At 41.0% G+C, this 17,278-nt stretch overlaps 1 protein-coding gene across 12 annotated transcripts in view; it reads left to right on the top strand.

The window, feature by feature from the left end:
- NAV2 (neuron navigator 2) overlaps positions 1–17,278 on the top strand; it is a 368,944-nt gene that overhangs the window by 299,154 nt on the left and 52,512 nt on the right. The window lies entirely within an intron of this gene.

Below are 17,278 nucleotides of genomic sequence, written 5' to 3'. Positions count from 1 at the left end.
TCCATCCCTGGAAGTGTTCAAGGCCAGGCAGAATGGGGCCTTGAGCAACCTGGTCTAGTGGAAGGCGCATGGCAGCAGGGTTGGAACAAGATGATCTTTAAGGTGCCTTCCAACCCAAAGTGTGGTATGATTCTGTGCTGGTTCCTTGAGTCACAGCCATCATTGCAGAGCAGTGATCCACCACCTTCAGCAGGTCCCAACGTTCAGCTCCAGACTTTCCGTCTAAATTTGTTTTCCCTTTCCTTTTCTTTTTTTCCAGTTATTCTTCACATACATTCTCGCCTTCCCTTCATGACTTACCTTCTCTGTTCTCCAGGGCCCTTCAGAACCAAATAAACATTTTGTATTGTAGGACAAGGTTTCTCAGGGAAGATCAATACAGCTCAATAGTAAAATCATCTTTTATTTTCTAATGATTCCCAGGAATTGTTTTGCTGTTGTTAGCTGAGACCAAAATCCATCCTTAGGTTGGCATGCAGCTTAGAAAATTTCAGGCCAAATGTCAGCTGAGTTTTGGCGAAGTGATAAATAATTGAACTCATTCCCCCTGCTAATTAGTTCATTACTGTAACACAGCCATCTCTGAGGCAGTGGGTGTAGCCTCTGAGAGAACAAACATGCGCCGTAAGGCCCAGCAGGGCTGGGGAAGGGATTACTGGGCTAGGGACAGTTTTGGAAGCTTTTGCTCTCACAGAAATGCTAGGAAAGGTTAAGGAGTCCGGCAGAGATCCTGGGACCTCGGGGCTTCTGCAAGGTAGGGCAGTGGATCAGGGAAGTAGTGCCGGCATCAGTGATTTAGAGCTCTCAGAAGGCACGGCTGATGAACTGATCTAGCAAGCAAGCTGTGCTCACCTGCTGAAAAATTGTGTTTTTCTGTTACCTTTCATGGCTGGAACGATTTAAAAGTTAAATTCTTCTGAAGTAGGATAGGAGGGATAGGCATGATATTGGAAAGGTTTATGACTTTGCACAGTTGAGCTTTTGTTTTCTCAAACTTTATTCCTTTAAAAAAAAAAAAAAGACGGAGAAGGAGGCCTAGGTGCTGCTTTAAACTTGTTATCAGTTAGGAATTAGAGAGATAATGTAGACGAAGTCGCTCGCATGAAGGGATCGTTTGGGCAGCCTGCGGTTCAGCCGCTGGGGCGGGAGGGGAGTGGGGCCCAGGGGAGAGGCTCCGCAGAGCTTTGAACTGCATCAGATGCTCGAGGGCAATTAAACACACAAGACTTCCCCCCTTAAACAAAGGCGCAGAAGGGAGTCTCCCTGTTTTCTGTGCTGGTAATCAGCAAGAGGGGAGAAGAATGTGTAAACGAAGAAAGAAAAGATGGTGCTGTTTCAAGGGAGGATGTCAGACCCCAGCAGGATGCCTGCTCGAGTTGCATCTCAATAAATAATAAGCATTTGTTATGCTAATAGTCACTGTTTCCAATGACATAATTTGCATACAGATCATATACATGTTAATTACGCTGTGCACATAGCCAGTAATGCACATCTTAGGTCTTGTCTTCAGCATTTTCATGTGTAAAATGATCCGGCATGGAAATGAATATTGCAAAGTTTTCACGTGCAAATAAATAGCTGATAGAATAAAGAGCCAGATAGCCCTGAGATAACCAGGGATAGCAGGGGCAATTGTGGAAGGAGCCCAGGATTAGTGTCACTTTTGGCCCTGACAACATCTGTCCTTGCACCTGATTGTAAAGAAAATAAAATGAAACAAAAGGTTGCATGATAATGCCATGAGGCATGATAATAATTAACCTCTCGTTTGAAAATTACTAGGTGCATGCTTGTGAACATTGCTGTACCTTTTACTAGAGCACAGAATTTAGTAGTTTTCTTCTGATTTGGGGGGGGAGGGGGGACAAACAGGTGGGACGTGGCTCTTTGGAGAGGTGGAATAATGTGGGCAGAATTACTCCCTGAAAAAATGCTTATATAGTTATATGGCATTGCAAACTAAATATTTAACATAGTTCATAAGGTATATGATAGAAATATTTACCTGTTAGGAAACTGTATATAATGGAAAAGTTCATGACCGGGTTAATTTTTCAGGTATCAGATAACGATGTCAGGCATCAGATAATCTGGGCCCTACAAGGCGCAGGCGTTTGGAATTGGTAGTTCAGTTTCAAAAGAAAGCAGCTGTTACATGCAGTAGCTCACCACATCGATATTGTTGTTATCGCCGTCAGTGTTCCTGTGTCCCACTGCAGGGTCTAAACGTGTGTGTCTTCTGGTCAAGTGAAAGCAGAAGGTTTCATTGTTCTGCTTGCAAGAAGAGTGTTTTCTCTATATGTAAGTAGTCTATGAATAGTGGAACTGGTGGAGTAACTAAAAAGTTGACCTTTTGCTAAAAGCAAGTCTGCCAAGGGAATATTTCTCCAGTCAAGCGCCTGTGAAGCTGACAGGAGCTCTCTGAAACACAGCTGCCACACGCTAATCTGAAGGGCCATTCTCAGGTGACTTTCAGCTATGATTTTATTAGGGCTTAGCTGAGGTCAGAAGTTCACCTGGGCAAGTTGTGATTACCACAGGTGTTTATGAGATAAGGAGTTTCATGGAGGACACACCTCTAGTCAGCTGCAATGTTTGAAATATTAGTTTAAATTTAGTGCCTTAGCTGCCATGCTTGGGCTTTTTTTACTGCTTAATCAAGAATTTCTATTCTATTTCTAGAGCAATGAGTCTGTAAGAGTTGCCAGCATTTTAAGCAATACCTGAGAGCTAGGAGAAACTTGTTTCAAAGTATGCACTAGTTAGAGCATACTTGTCTTGTAGGTGAGTGGTTTGATTAAGTTACATTTTGTGTTAGGAAGATTACAAATCTAAAAAAGCCTTAGTTTTCATAACCAGGCATAGATAACAGGGGCAGGGAGGGGAAATGTCCAGAATTCTATATTGCATTAAGAGTCTACTGTGAATTTAGAAGTGGCAAGTTAATCTATTTGATGGAGAGAAACAATAAAAATAAGAAAAAAAAAATTACATGGAATAGCACATCCAAAGGAATGGAAATACTTTGCAAGGTAACCTGAGAAAGAGTCGTGTCTTTTGGCTTGGATACAATCTTTGGAACATCCTTGTGTTGTATGGGTGGAGTACATCCCTTTGTTTTATTAGAAAAAACAGAAATGGACTCTCAAAAATAAAGGAAAATAATTTTTCTTCAAGTTGAGGGTTTGTGTCTTTGTTCTTTGCTGATTATGCAGTTCAAATGTTTATATGGTTTGAATGTTTATAGGCTCAGTGATACAGAGGATTTGCAAACACTGTAATGATGCTGGCTTGATTTAGTAGTTGTATTTTTATTAGAATAAATTAGTTTACTTTGCTAGTGGGATGTGTGAGCTTCACAACAGCCACAGCAACAATAAATAACTGTAAATTCAGAGATAGCTCTAATTAGGGGAAGGCTGAAGCAATTAAGATGAGTAAACTCTATTGATCATAACTGAACAAGATACATATAGATGACAGCAGTGGTTTTACAGTGGGTGCCCTGACATGGTTAATGACTGCTATTGATTAAACAGCAATGATTTTAGTATTTTATTGGGGGTGTGTGGGAGGGGAGGTTAAATCAAGTTTTATAGGACTTCTCAGAATCATACTACAACAACTTGGAGAGCTGCTTGTTCAGCCAGAAATATCTAAGTGTAGTAACGTAGATATCACACTTGGCATATCCTTCTTGGGCCTGAATTCATCCTCTGACACAGTGCCCTGTACCTGGTGTCCAAAACAGAACTGTAATTCAAATGTTCTCTCTTTCTGAGCTGTTCTTTACCTCACCATTGCTCCTAGATTATGATTTATATAGCTTCTTTCATATCTGCTTCTGTTTTGCACTATGTTGCTTGTTGACACAGACATGATGTTAGAAAGCTCAGAAAACAAGCTGTAAATGATATATGGACATCTGTCATAGATTCACCCCAAAGCATTTTTTCAGAGTCCTGAGAAGAAAGAATTCATGCCAGCTGCACTAAGTTTATAATTCTGTTTGGTAGGGATCAAGCTGAAAATCTTAATGGTTGCAGGAGACAATAAAGTCTTACAGCAATGTAGCAGTTCCTGTTATTCTATTCAGCAGTCTAGAATGGAAGAATTACATTTTTCTCCTTAGTCAATGGCATTTGTGTTAAAATCTTGCTTGGCAGTGTTAGGTTCTTTGGAAAGAGGACTGATTTTTATAGTTTGGAGAAGGAGGTAAAGAAAACTGTTTTTAAAACAATGGAAATGATACATCATTCTTGTGTTTCACCACATTAGCTGCACTTTAAGATCAGGTTTTTTTCCATTTTATATTGGCCATTCTTACTAATGGGCTATTTGTCCTATATATTTTTAGTTGGGTTTATTTGCTAAGTCTGGAAAAATTAGCATAGAAATCACAGATACAAAAGCAAATACATGTGTATATAGTTCATATGTTGATAATAGTTCTCACTCAAGGAGTTTGAGATTTGGTAATGTGTTTAAATACAGAAACATTTTGGATCATCCCAAGTATAACCCCTGGATTCAGCATTCATTTGGAATTCCTCTCAGATAAGAATGTGCAAGCTAAATTGCTGTTCAGCATCCCACATTTTTATTGGATTTTCTCCAGTTCCCTTCCTTTTTTTCTTTCTAGAAAGTAGCCATTTGTGTTTTTTCACTCTGATGTGCTTATTCATTTGAAGTGGGCATGGTGGAAAGTATGCCTCACAACTGTGTCAACACGAGTGCTCCGTGGAGGCTACTGGCATTTTTTAAACAATCTTTGAAGTACAGGTTACAATGTTATAAAGCCATTTTTAATCATACATCACACACACACAAATAATCTTTTCTTCTCCATCAGACATGCATCTCACCTTGTTCTAGGAAGCTGGGGCATTCCTTAATGGTTGCTCAGTGAAAAGCAGTTCCTTGGAGGTGGATGCTAAGTCTGTCTCATACTATGCAATAATCATTAATATGATCCCATATTTGAGTTTTCTGGTCAAATTCACAGTCTCCTGGGGATCAGAATCCTCTTTCCCTAAACATCTCTTGGCCCAGTTCCTGTGCATTACAAAACATTCTGATGCAGCAGCACACACTGATGGTTCCTTTTTACTTTCTTCTGTGTGATACCATCTGAGTGATTTAAACAAAACCCCAAAGTATTCTACACTTCATGTGTTCACTTACAAAAATAAATAAATCCACACAGCACCACCATAATATAATTGTCTGCTCTCAGGAAAGCCTGAGGCAATGGAGGACTCTTCCCATTGAGATTTAAGAATGTAAGGAGTGTTTTGGGGCAGATATCCCTCATCAGTCTGCAAACTCAGTGCCTCTCTCATTCAGCAGAATAAGGGGAATTAAAAAAATGGATCTTGATTTTCCAGTCGTACTTTTCCTGTCTTCTAAGCTCCCTTTGGAACCTCAGTGAAAACCCACAGGGTTGTAGCAGCTAGGGTTTATTTTCTACTATACCTCCTCCTGAGGGGTTTTTGTTGCTGCCAGTGTTCCTCTGGTTTTAGCTAGAAATAGCTTCTCAGGATGAATAGTTACCTATGGGCTTCTTTGTTGTTTTGTTAGGGTTTTTAAAATTTACTTTAACACAAAGGTCATTTGTTTAGGTTGATACATAGAATTTTAGCCCTGTGGTGTCATGTGTAAGAGTTGTAATGGTGCAGCAGTGCTGCTGTAGTCCTGCTTTTATTTTCTCATGCAGATAATCAGTGAAAGTACTCTAAAATGGTGTATTTTTTTCCATGTAGTCAAGTTCAAAGGGTAGAACTGTGTTCAAAAGCATGTTTGAGTCTGTTCAGAATATGTTTTGGTGTTACAATTTTTTTTTTTTTTTTCATTTAAATAATCTTAATGTCCTTTGGGAGGAAAGAAATGAAAAAGAAATATTTAAAAAATTACTGTTGTGATTATTTTAAGACAGTGGTTTACCCAGTGGTAGTGGAGTCTCTTCCAGGGTAAGATGTGGCAGATGCCTCGTGCCACACATTATCCAGCAGCTTCCTAAGACTGTGAAGTGGGATGTCTTTACAGCCTGTGCTGCTTGTGTTACTTTTATAATCATTCCAGTTGTCAAATGCAGACATTTTATAAGGTCCTAACTGATAGATCTCAGGTACTGAGAAACAAAAATAAAACGGAAATGGATGTATTGCGGTAAACCCACAATTTTCAGGCGTTCTGGTGTTCTCCGAGGGAGTATTTGAAATGCAGCAAGATCTGAGCTGCCTTAACCTAGAATGCAAACCTGTAATTGTGGGATTAGGCCTTTGCAAATAAAATGGAATGAGGCATTTCTTTGATAAGTTTTTTTTTTTGCTGCAAGCAGATTTAGTTCAGTTCTGACCAGGATCATAGTTGTGCCTGATGTTAATGGGAATAGCACGCGGGTGTGGGGGGAAGGAACATGGGATTGGAGGTGCAGTGATTTTATGACACTGAGTATTAGGACACTTTGCAGCCTTTTCTAAGCAGCTGTTCTTTAGGTAAATTAATACCTGGGGTCTCTTTACTTCTCCCCAACTTTAACTACCATGAAAGAACTTAATGTAAAGCTGTTCACAGTTTATCTCACCCCATTGCTATGTGAAACTTCTAACACAAATGCTTTTGTACACTGCAGCCATAACACACTAATCTTCTGAACTTCCTGACCCATAAAACTGTGATTATTGCTACATGTAAAATTCATCTGGAAATACCCCTCTGTATTTAGCGTTATGGGTATTACATTGCAAAATCCCTCCTTTGCAGTGGAAGGACTGCCAGGGAAGGGAAGGACAATGGGGCTGTAGATAGGTATGAGTGTAGTGCTGTGCCTTAATCTTGTGAATTTGGCTTTATTTGGAGCTGGTGATTCAACAGATGCAGTGTCCCTTTTGTTTTCTTTTTATCCCTAGGTTACAATTTCAGATTTGATTTTTTTAAAAATTAGAATATTTCTGGCTATTCTGATTTACCATTAGCAGCGGGTCAGTCCCTGATTTCCTATACAACTGCATGGGCAGATAATTGAGAAATATCACTTGTGAGAGGTATTTAGAGGAAGACAGGAAGGGTGTTAGGGATGAAAAGAAAGCTTTACTGTTGCAGTTGTGATTCTTTTAAGTACCTGTCATATCTGAGAGTTATCTGTACTCACTATTCAGCAATTAAAATAAGGATTGAGAAGCAGTTTGCAGGATTCTTTGATAAAGGATAGCAGTAAAATGCACCACAGGCAAAAAAGGAGTAATAATAGTCCATGAGGATCTTTTCCTTCTTTCTTTATGGATTCTTTTTTAAAAGCCATGTGATTCTTGTCTATTCTTCAGCAAAGATAGTGACATCAGCAGCTTTGTATTTGTGCATGTGCACATCACGAAGGGGGTGGGTTGGCTGCACTCTAAGGTGCAGGTGAACCAAAAAGCACAAGAATTATGTTTCTGCCTTTTTTCATCACCAGACTAACATAATATAAGTAATCATCCAGATGAAAAAAAATCAAAACATTTTTAAAATTAAGTGAACAGGCCTTTTTAATTTTAAACCACAAACGTTTGTGTTAAATGATGCTTTTCCCAAGCCACTTTTATTATTGGCATTGTTCTAAATTGCAAGTTGTCACATCCACCAGCCTCTAAATTACCCGGCCTCTGTGTTGCCATGGTTACACAGTAGCCACTAAAATACAGACTCCAGCGTAGAAAGGCAAGCTCAGACTGCGACTCATTTATTTGAAGGTTTTGGCAGCAGAATATCTCCACAAAGTCTTTGTTTTATAACCTTTGAATTCTTGCATTTTAACTCTTTCAACCAACATTACAGTGTTGTGCTAAAAGGTGTGTTTTATTTAAGACAAAGGTACTCGAGTTAATAAATATATAATGGTATCGTTGACTTGTCACTACTCTTTCCTACTCTTCTTTTTGGTTTTGGGCTGAGTGATTTATAATTTCCTTGAGGTGACGCTAAGGCAACAGCATCATGTCCTCTCCATTTCCTCCATCCTAAAGGCTTCCCATCTCCTTTCCATAACAGGATCCCTTGCTGGTGATCTTGCTGGCAACAGAAATCTATCCTGCATAGATTGGAAGTGTAGTTTCTTGCTTAGTGAACAGATCTCGCTGTAATAGTGGAGATGAGCTTGCATATTCCAGCGACTCGTCACACTTGTAGCGCTCCTCCCACCGATTCCGTTCTGCTCAAGTCACCTGGAGCCAGTCCTGTGGTTCTCCACGCTCCCCTGGGCTCCCTGACTCCTCGCAGTAGTCTTCTACTCCAAGCTCCAGTGCTGCCTTCCATGCCAGACTAGCCATGGTTATCCAACACCACTGTGTTCTCCTCTATTTCTGGTATTTCTCTTTTTGGGGTACACGTGTCATTTCTGACTCAGTGCCCCTCAGCACACAGGAGACTCCATGAGTTATGAGTCCACATGGACTGTAAGTGACCAGCTTTCCAGTTCTCACAGTCTCTTGCAGGTTTTCTAAGGTTTATGGGTTTTGTTCGTGCAGAATGAGGATCATTACTGCCTCTGAGCACTACTACTCATGGTAAATAGACCTGGTGTGATTTCCCATATAAGAAAAAAAAAATCCCACATGTTCTCAGAATGCAGAGATCTTGGAATAATCCTGTCAGAAAGTATTTGTATTAGACTAAAATAAGAGTTTGGAATGCTAACCACCAGAATTTTTTATCAACCAAGTATTTATATATAGCCACCTCTATTCTGTTTGAAATAAAGGGAAGTAATAAGCCCCCCTTACTTTACAGTGCTAAATAAAGAGGTCAGATTAATATTGCATATCTTACCTCAGTTTCTTAAGGTCTTTGCTGCAGATACCAGTGGATAAATTGCTGGTTTTATTACCGTTCCTATTGAAAATGTTTTTCTACACCAGCACTCCCCTTCCCCCCCCCCCCCCCCCAAAAAAAATTTTTTTTTACCAGTATTCCAAATATTTTGTATTAAAACATTTTAGGTATGTCTCCTGCTGCATTCACATAAAACAATACTTGCTTCAGCATTCACATTGCTGAATCCCTCTATGGAAGCAGAGTAGGAAAAATGCTTTTAGAGATTGCAGTCTTTCAGCTGAGATCAAACAGTGCCATTTAGTACCTCCAAGTCCAGGGTTGCTGACATGAGCTTTTACTTGGTGGGATACGGTACATGATCCGGAGGCACCAGTCTGCCTGGTTGCTGCCATCAGCGCACAGCTTTCACAGATGACCTAGTCCCAGCAGAAAGTCTTGACCTCTCGCTTTTTCAGCACTTCAGAGGTTAATTTTGTTGAGGGATCAGATTTCTTTCCAGGGGAAGTTTCTGATGATCACCTTCTAGCTAGGCTTTACTTTCCAGTGTCTCTCAGAGCTGCTGAATGTGGAGGGCTCTGTTGGAAAACAACCTTGCTCCAACTTTTTTTTCCAAGTCTCTTCCTAGATAGTCAAGTTACAGGCTGGTTTATTTAGGGGGGGTATTGGATGGTAGCCTAATGAAGGTATCAACCTGCAAAATAAATCTGAGCCCCTTTCCTGGAATTATTCATGAGCAACAAGGTGGAGAAGTGCTTTGGCCAGGCAATATTGCAAGGTAAGAGACTTTCTGCACTTTTGAAAGCATGGGAGTGTGTTGCTACACCTTTGATTAAGGAGGTTTATTAAGCTTTGCAAATACTGGCAGCAGTGGAAACACATTAGATGATGGATAAATCTGAGCAGCTTGCTCCCTGCACTGTTTCTTTTCAATCGCTGTATGTTGCATGAAATCAATATATTTGTAATAGATTGCAAATATTTGAATAACATGATAGAAATTTTCCTATGTGAGAACTGACAGCTGTTGCTGTGTTCACTTTTTCTGACTTAATTTTGTGATCCTGTGAGGTTTATTGATACCCGAAGATTGCAATCTAGCTGGCTATCTTTCCACTAGTGTTGCAGGCTTTTAGCCTCAGAAAACTATGGGGCTTTGTTATATTTTAGCACTGTAAGTCTGTTTTCTGTGCAAAGGAGGAACCTCTGTGGGAATGAGCTCACTGCAGGGAAACAAAGGCGTGTGTGAGTCTGTTTCAGGCCAGATCCCAGCCCAGAGTGCACTTGCTTTTTAGTACATAATATCCAGTTCTTATTCTCACTCCTGTGCAAATTTCTGGTGGCTTCCTGATTCATCGGAGTAAGGTTGTAAGATCCCTTTCCTTTTTGGAGTTCCTTCCAAATTAGCCTAATTTTAAAGGCTCACATGAACCAGGAGTTATTGGTACTATTTAGAATGTTGCAGTTCTGCTAGGACAAAAAAAACTGCTTTCAGGGTTGGTAGTAGCTGACATCTTCCACGCAGCTCCATTTTACAAAGAATAAAATATTTTACTTGGTTATGTGTCTGTTTGTTCTGTAAATCGCTGGTGTGATAACAACTGTTGTTTTTCAGTGGTTTGGCTCCCTGAGGGATAGTGCTGTGCCCTGTGATCAAATTAACACCTTTTTTTATTGCCAAGTTCAGCTTTACGGCGTATTTCAGCAGGCTGTCATGCATTAAGAAAGACAATTCCTGTTGTTTATCTCCTTTTTTCTGATCGGAGAACCGTGTTCGTTATCTTTGTCTCCATGTGCTCAGCTGCAGCTGATGCTGCTGTGAGACAGGAGCAGTTCTCATGTGTGAAATCAAGTTTTGCTGTGCACAGGTTTTGGCCTTGATCGATTTATGTAGAAGCTTTGCAGTGTCTTCTGAGCAGGGAAAATCATAATAGTGACTGGGAAGTGCCCTGAATCTTCATGCATATATATCTTGTCTTCAGTTTGTGCCTGTGTGTTTCTTGCTTGGGGTTACAGTCAGCAGACCTAAAAGATTTGCACTGGTGTCAGTGGTGGCGTTACAGTGTTATGATGGATTAAAAGAAGATGGGAAGCAAAGGAGCCGTATTCTACCTGCCAGCTGCAGGAGGTTTTGGCTCTGGGGGTGTTCAGTATCCACCTCTTCCTCAGTGGGGATGTCCAGTGGTCCCAGCTGGCGACTTGTTCTGGGTGAGTGGGTGAGTGCGTCTGATCAGAGGGCAGATGGCCATGGGGCAGGTGGGTCCAGCCCCTTGAGTCTTTCAAAAGCACACTCAGCAGCGGGGAATTTAAATGTATTTTGCATAGTTTTGTTTCCATACTGCCCTTCATTCCTTTCCTTCCATATTTTCCTTACGTCAGTCCTGTAAGAATTTAGCTCATCTATTCTTTTTCTTCTCGGTGCTTAACCCTGTTTTTATTATGTTTCGGAGCCTCTGGGGAAGCAGCTGCCAGGTACCAGTAACTGCTGGTGAGCCTCTGAGCTCTCACCAGCTCAGCCCGGTGCTGGAGGAGCTCGAGGTGGGTGTCAGAAGCTGTCACCGTGTTCCGTGGATGCTTCCCCCTTCTTTAAGTCTTAAATTGTGTCTTTGTACGAGGAGGTGGTATGATCCAGAGTATCTGCTTTTGGGGGAGAAGTAAGTAAGTAGTAAGAGAAGGATTGGTAAGTAAGGCAGGGTAAGAAACCCACACAATCAAGTCTTTGGTTTTCACAATTCTCCATCCTCTGGGCAGGCCGCCTTCTCTGCCTGCCTGGAGCGAGGAGGTGTTTGGGCTGGGACCTTGCTGAGAGGGAGTAGGAGGCATATTGCAGTGGTGACCTACACCTAGATCTTTGCCAGGGGCCTCCTCCCCATTCCCTCATCCCGGGGGACTGCGGGGAGCTGGGGCAGTCAATCGCCGCATCCCCAGCGGCCTGGGCCTGACCTCTGGGTTTGTTCAGACCATTGCTGTCACATGAACACTTTACACAGTTTTATTTTCTGGAAGGCACCCGAGGCTTTGTATGTAAACAAGGATTTCTGCCTTTTAATCGAAGACTTTTCTCTGCACTTCTTACTGTCATGGAAACAAAGGCAGAACAAACAAACTTTTTTTTTTTAACGTGTTGACTGAGATTTAGCACTGGCCTTATTGTGATGTGAAGACACTGACTTTGTTTCCAGATTTCACTGGAGTCATCGTAGTGACACAGACATGACCAGGGATGAGCATCAATCCCATGGCTTCCAAAGCAGGGAGGTGAGAGTGCAGCTGGCCAAGGGGTGCTCTGTGCACCCAGTGTAGAGCTGGTCTGCAAACAGCTTTATAAACACAGTAAGTCTTCAGACAGAACAGTAAAACGGGGAAATACGGTTTATAGGTTGTGAGTGCAAGAAAAAGGGGCTGGTAGCTGGTTGTAGTATTGTACACTAAATTTTGCAGACTTAGCTGGGAGTTCTTCCAGCAGCTGGGTCACATGCAGTGCCTTGCTTTTCTCCCCTTCCCCGAGGCTGTGGAGGTACCAGAAGAACCCTGGTTGTGAACAATGGCCAAAAAAACAAGTTCCACCAGTCAGGCATTTTGCAACTGAATACAGCTGAAGTGCTGCTGCTGGCTTGGGGTGACCCCACACAGCTGTGGGCTGAAGGGACTCTGAGCAAAGCATGAAGGTGAAGAAGGGCCTTTGGAATTTCAGCTTCAGAGCAGGATGGGATGGTTTCGGTGGAAAGTCAAATTGGTTCATGAAAATTTAGGATGTTTTAACTCCTTGAGATCAGGTGGATTTTTAGCAGGTCCTCTGAGTGTGTGTGCTCAGCTGTGTTCAAGTTTGTCAATGGCTTGGTCAAATCCTGGTTGGATTTTAAGGGACAACGTAGAATCCAGTGTTATTTTTATAAGGTTATTAGCACTGATACAGGAAGATTAAATGAAAAGAGCATGTGCAGTTTTCTAGCTTCTCCAAATCTTTTCTTACCCAAATTTTTTCAGCACTGATTAATTTTGTTCTGTGAGTTATTCCCTTTACAAATAGGAATTTTAAATGTAAATCCTGAAACCTTATCTTGGATGAATTCTAAACAGAGCTTGACAGAGAGCTGCAGTTCAGCTTGCTGGCAGTAACCCCAATAGTCACTAAACATGAAAACGTCTGAGTAGCTCACAGCGCACTTCCAGCACTTTAACTCTGCACCAAAAAATGTCATTAAAAGGATTAGATTCTGCTCCAGAAAGAACAACTGGAAAGGCTCAATATTCATTTTTCCTGGTTTACTTTGCTTGGTCTGGCTTTACAAAGTGTTTCAAGGTAACAGTCCTGTCCCTGGGCTCCTCTTTTGGTAAGAAACAAAGTGGTTTACGTTAAAATACCTATAGTGAGATGTAAGAAGAGAGTAACTGGAGACATGGGGGAGGTGGGTGATTAATGACAGTGTAAAACACATTAATTAAATTAACTTCCCTTGAAGTGGATTTCCATCCATTCTTTTGCAAATGTGTATGTTTCAGTTTCAGAACAGTTTGAAAGGAAAACTGTGCAAGGGTCTGTGTGTGCTTTCTGTATTTCTGGCCTAGTTCTCACTACTGTAGGAAATGCCTGAAGAAAACAGTGGAAACTGTGGTATTTACTGTCTCATGTTCTAGCACATTTAATTTTTTCCATTTAAATCTTGGAAGATGCTGTGAAGTTTCAATCATTTTGTACCTTGATCTTTTTTTGCTGTTGTTGTTGTTGTTGACCTATCAACTCATAAATAGTTAAATTTTTAAATAGAAGAGGATAATTGCCATGTTTCCACTTGAAATATTGTAGAGCCCCAAGGCTCTTTCTTGGACAAATGTATTTTTCAGCAGCTCGTTGTAATTTTGGTTTTGAGTGAAGATCCAACAAAATTAAAATCCACACCCATCCGTAGAGAAAGTGCATTTTCAGCCTTCAACAATAGCTTTATTTAGAAGGATTTTAATGACTCCTTTGCAAAGGGGAAAGATTTCTGCAGCGAGTGGGGCTGTCCTGAGGATCACAGAATGACTTTGCATGCTGTCCAAGTTGACAAAGAAGAGCCAATTCTGTGGATGATGATTATGCAAGATGGAAAAGTGCTGATAGACTGTGGAAAAATACAAGTCTGAGCCTAAAAGCTTTGCAAACCTGTTTGAAAAAACAGCTTTGAGCAGTTGGTCTGGTGCTGTATGTGGGCGATCTGTGGTAGCAGTGTTACATTAGGGTGAGCAGAGTGAGGTGGGGAGGCAGAGGAAGGTGCTTGGGGTGCTTGGTTTCATGGAGAGCAGGAGGCAGCGTCGTGGGAGTTTTAAGTGATGGTGGGAATGGGTTTAAAGTGGGTGGTTGTATAATTTTCATATATAATACACTTTTAAGATTTTAATTTTTTTTAATTTGTAATTTTCAGTAATCAAAGTTTCAGGTGACTGATCAAATAGAGAAAGGAAAGCCCAAACATTTCAGCTTCAGGTTATGGCTGAGTAGACTTTTGCTGACATCAGAAATTATTAATTGTACCAGCTAAATTACAAAGATGCTATCTTGGCTCTGGGAGCCAAGAGCACCATAATTAGGGCTGTTAGATGCCCCATTCTGCTTCCTCACTTTTGACTTTAACCATCAAGGCACTGGATCAAGGTAAAAATGAACTAATTTATGTGGAGGGCTCAGGGTGGTTTCAAGAAGAGCGTGAACAGATGCCTCAGTTTGGTGACAGGTACTGTCCCCTGGAGGAGCCACAGCCTTAAACAGAATGTGTGGGTTCACTGCAGTACTTTTTAGCTGTATAGTGCTCATAAAGTGGCTTGCATTGGCCTCTAGTTTAGAGTTCAGTGAATTCTACCAGCTACTCCAAAGGGCAGCATCAGTAATTGTTTGTGTAGGTTTACAAAATTATTTTCAGTTTCTTAAACTGTTCTCATGTCCTCTTACATCCTGTTATTTTTTCTAGCTAGAGACTGAGCACTCCCACCCTTCTACTGAAGTGATATTTATTAAATAAAGCTAAACCTGTCAGGGTTTGGACAGATGTGTGGGTTTACACATCCTACCTTGTCAGAGCTGCTTCAGCACCAGTGTCACCAGCATGCCCATGAGAGCTGTGTTGCTTAGCTTGTGGCACCCAAAATCTATCCAGACATCTTTTTTCAGACCTCAGAACAGCTAATCTTTTTTAATTTAGTAACAGATTAGTAAGCTTGAAAATGCAGAGTTGGAGTAGTTCATAGTTCCCATCAGAACGTAAAGGACCTAAAGAATACACGAGGGGAAGCCACAGCCGTCAGTGTATTCAGGTGCATGTTTCTACCTTTGTCCTCAGGCACGTGTCCCAGTTCAGAAGGGCACTCAAATATTTTCATAATGCTTTAGATTGCCCAACTGAAGCCAACAGGACTGGCTGATGCCAGAAAAACTGCTTATGATTAACATTAAACACATTCTTTAGATGCTGGCGAACTGGGGCCTATGGTAGTTTAAGAATTGTGAGTGCTTGGAAATAAAATGTTTCAGTTTCTATACGTTTAAGATGGGACTAGGAGTCACACAGAGGAAAATTATCATATTTAATTTTTTTTTTGCCCACTGCCATAACTCCATAAGAAGGAAACAAAACTATAAAACATGGAAGGCGTTGACCTTGTTGATATTATTACTGTTACGATTGTTATTTTATTATAGGTTCAGAAATAGAAAATAAGTTTGTTGCTGCACAAAACTTTGGAAAATGAGAAGCGTATTTTTTTATTCAGTAATTTTATTAACTGTTTTGTAACCTTATTTGTAGACTTATAAAACTAGGAAATGTAATTGCTTTATGTTATAGGTTTGGAAACAGAAATAAATATCAGTTATAGGATCTGTTTTCAAAACTGAAATTTAGAAGTAATATGGCTTCCAATATTTTGCCTTGTGATATTTAATTGCCTACTCAAAAAGGTGTTTCAAAGAAGTCTTTCAATCCTTTTCCAGACTTTCAGGTCCCCCCCCAATATTTCTCGGTATGGGCAGCACATCTTTCATTCAGTTGTGCTGGAAAAGATTTTTCAAAACAGCAAATGAAACTGGTGTGTAAAATCTGCCTGTCAGGCTTTCTCAGACTCAGGAGGTCTCATGTTGTGGGTTTTATTTTCACATGGATTTCTATTCTGTATTGCAGTGGATTCCCTTTTATCCAGGTGAAGGCAAATCTAGGAAAAAATTATCTTTTTCCTTTAAGTAGTAGCATCACCAACACTGCAGCATTCCCTTCCAGTCACGAGAGCTAGAGTGTCTGTGGGTTCATCAAGTAGCATTTGGAAAATCTTCTTGGAAATCCAGGGCCTTTTCTGTAACTGGGACACTCCTGAAGGTTGATCAGAGTTGGCAGGAGTGAATTCTCATGAGCTGGAGAACACCAGATGAAGGGCAACTCCATCAAACAGCCTGTGGCAGGGGCCAGCGGTGGGTCCTGGTCTGTCCCTGTCCCTCCCCATCCCTGTTCTCTGCCAGCAGAGCAGCGTGGCTGAGCATCCCAAATTTCCTTTCCTAGCTTGCTGAAGCTGTTGGTCTGAGCTTCCCAGCTGGCTTATCTGCAGGGATATGGGAGAAGGGGCACAACTGCCTGTGCTGACACATTGATGAGGACCTTCACTGGGAACAGAGCAGTCGGCATGGAGCAGCTGCCAGCAATAACCCTTCCTGTGACGTGCAGAGGAGGATGTCCCCGTGGCCACACTTCATTTGTGGTTCAGCAAATTGTGCTGCTCTTCAAGCTGTGCTCAGTTTCCTCAAAGGCCTTGCACAGATGTGGGTGAACAGAATACTCCCAAGTAAGAAAAAGCAATTAAAATTATTAAAGCATCATTAAAAGTCATGCAGGTCGGTGTTTGTAGTGCTAAGTGAGAAAAAATGAAATGCTTTTCATTTCAAAGCTGACAAAGTTTATGTAGTAAGGCTATAGTAAATGAGTGGTGAAGCTATGAATAAAGTTCAAGCAAACAGAGATAGAGGTTGCCTTTCTTTACACAGTTCTCTTAACACACAGTTCAGGTTTAAATGCATATATTAACTGCTCAGTATATTGGTTTGTGAATATGGCTTTCACTGCCCAGCCAAAAACCTCACTGCAATCTCTTTGTTACAAGTTTGTAAAGCAAACAGAAATGCAATAGGGAGGAGAGTCTGGAGCTCCCAAAATCTGAAGCTGAGGTTATAAATAGCTAGAGAGCTGCCAGGTGATGAGCTCTTACCTTTTGCAAATGATCTTTTAGGTATATGTATATATATATTTGCATTTCCAGGAATAGTTATCCAGTGGACTGAAATGTCTTCACAGAGCTCCTTCTGGGGCAATATTTCAGTCCCAGCTTCATTATTCTTGGAGATGGAGCACTTGTAAGCCAGTTTATAAATCTCTTTCTTGAGTAGCTTACTTTTACAGACATTTTAGGAGTTGGAGCATCTGGCTCCATTTTTAGATGATTTTGA

This window comes from Corvus moneduloides, chromosome 6 (assembly GCF_009650955.1).
Source record: "Corvus moneduloides isolate bCorMon1 chromosome 6, bCorMon1.pri, whole genome shotgun sequence".
NCBI classification, from domain to species: Eukaryota; Metazoa; Chordata; class Aves; order Passeriformes; family Corvidae; genus Corvus; species Corvus moneduloides.
This window is presented reverse-complemented; position numbering and strand designations above follow the sequence as displayed.